Raw genomic sequence first — 2,304 nt, 5'->3', positions numbered from 1 at the left:
GTGTCAACAACGGGCATCACAAAAAAGACGTGATAAGCAGAACTTGTTTGGGTTGACTAAAGCTTCACAGTGCAAACGCTAAATTGCAAATACACAACGAAACACCACAGATAATGCGCGTGACGACTCTTAGCAGGGACACCCTGTATAGGTCAGCACAAGCGTAGCTTAGTTCTTATTTAAGAAACGCAATGGAACATCATCTGCATGGGTGAAATTTCAATGGCAATTACACAAGTTTCGATTATTGGCCCACTAGTGTTCTTGGAACACGTAACTAACAGTATTGGGGTAATGAGAGTTCTGAGTCTCTCTGCATTTTTGCGCCAGCCTGGGTGGCCGAGCGGTTCTAGGCGCAACAGTCTGGAACCACACGACCACTGCGGTCGCAGGTTCGAATCCTGCCTCGGGCATGGATGTGTGTGATGTCCTTAGGTTAGTTAGGTTTAAGTAGTTCTAAGTTCTAGGGGACTGATGGCATCAGTAGTTAAGTCCCATAGTGCTCAGAGCCATTTGAACCACTTTTTCCCACTAACCTAACCCCCTCCGCAGAAAATGGTGGGGAGTTCAAATTCCATCAGATTAATGCAACACACCTCTACTAACCTAAGAAATTGGCGGGAAAATAGGCCAATTTGGCTACCTTCACTAACCTAAGTCACCAGCCACCAAATCATCCTATGAACTGGCGGGAAGTTTGAATTTCGGCAGGAAGTTAGGTGAATTCGGCTATCTCTACTAACGTAAGAAAATGGTGGGAAAGAAAGGGCACTTGGACTACCTCCACTAACCTAAGTCATCCGACCGCCACCTCCTCCCATAGATTTAGAGGAAGTTCAAATTCCATCGGTACAATGCAACGCGCCACAGCTACCTCTACTAACCTAAGAATATGGTGGGAAAATAGGTCACTTCGGCTACCTCCACTAACCTGTCACCCGACCGCCACATCTTCCTAGGAATTGGTGGGAAGATTGAATTTTGGAGGGAAGATAGGTCAATTGGGCTGCCTCTACTAACCTAAGAAAATGGCGGGAATGAAAGGGCAATTCCACTAACCTAAGTCACCTGATAGCCACCTCATCCTAGGAAATGGTGGGAAAAAGACTCATCCGGTGCTAGACATAAGTTTTTATTATTTTGCATGCAGTGTTTATTTAAATAATTAGAGACAGCACCACCATCCAGTGTGTTCACCACGAGGTCCTGACACCAACTGTCCTAGTACACTGTACCGCCACCAGAGGGCGCTGTCGACCATTCCGTGACATAATCCAAGATGGTGTTGATGATGTCAGCTGATGACGCAAGTACCGTTAACCAAGATGACGGGAAACAGCGGGTTTACCACTTGGTCTGGACCTAGTACATAGCACTGCCACCAGAGACCGCTCTCATCCGTGACATAATTCAAGACAGCAGTCATGACCTCAGCTGATGACGCAAGTATTGTTATCCACGATGGTGGGAAACAGTGTGTTCGCCACGAGGTCTGGACCTAGTGCACAGTACCACCACCAGAGTGCGCTTTTGTCATCTGTTCTGTGATGTTATCCAAGATGCTGTGGGAAATTAGTGGCAGACAGTGTGTTCACCACGAAGTCTGGACCTAGTGCACAGTACGGCCACCAGAGAGCGCTGTCGTCTGTTCCGTGATGTAACCCAAGATGATGGGGGAATATGGTGGGTAAAAGACTCTGCCTATGCTGGACATAAGTCTTTATTTTGCGGGCAATGTCTCCACCACCATATCTAGAGTCCAACTGACCTAGTAAACAGCACTGCCTCCAGAGGTGCTGTCATCTCTCCTGTGACATAATCCAAGATGGTGGTCTGGAGGGAGAAATGGCGCGAAAATGACTTTATTTATTTTGGAGCAATTTATTTTGGGATGGATTTTGAAAGATAGTATATGTATCACATCGATACAAAACACAAGCTCTGACATGCTGGGCGACATGCCACACAGCCCACACACCTGTAAACTACTCATAAATAACGCTCTGCATACACGCAAACAACTCCTTAATTACCGAAATAATTTCAGCACAGACATGCAAACTCCTACTAAATAATGCAGTACACTGATGTGCAGACACGAAATCAACTCGTAAACTGTCCAAACAACACATAGCCCAGCCTACAGACCTGCTAGCAAAATAATGCAACAGTCACACAATCAAAGTGCGCAAGCACCATCTGCCACCCCATGTCCACTAGACCTCACAGGAGGCTACTGGCAGCCCCTCAAAGTGATGCGGCTGTCACCTGTCGAACCATGCACAGGTCCCCTCAAGTGTGAGG

The 2,304-nt window shown here is 46.8% G+C and overlaps 1 non-coding gene across 1 annotated transcript; it reads left to right on the top strand.

Moving 5' to 3' along the window:
• The first annotated feature begins 329 nt into the window (after positions 1-329).
• On the top strand, positions 330-413 carry Trnas-gga (transfer RNA serine (anticodon GGA)). Its single transcript is given in 2 exon segments — positions 330-369; positions 379-413. It is a non-coding gene; the product is annotated as a tRNA-Ser (tRNA).
• Positions 414-2,304: the final 1,891 nt, after the last annotated feature.

This window comes from Schistocerca serialis, chromosome 3, assembly GCF_023864345.2.
Source record: "Schistocerca serialis cubense isolate TAMUIC-IGC-003099 chromosome 3, iqSchSeri2.2, whole genome shotgun sequence".
Taxonomy (NCBI): domain Eukaryota; kingdom Metazoa; phylum Arthropoda; class Insecta; order Orthoptera; family Acrididae; genus Schistocerca; species Schistocerca serialis.
Note: the sequence above shows the minus strand (reverse complement) of the source record. Positions and strands in the feature narration are given on the sequence as shown.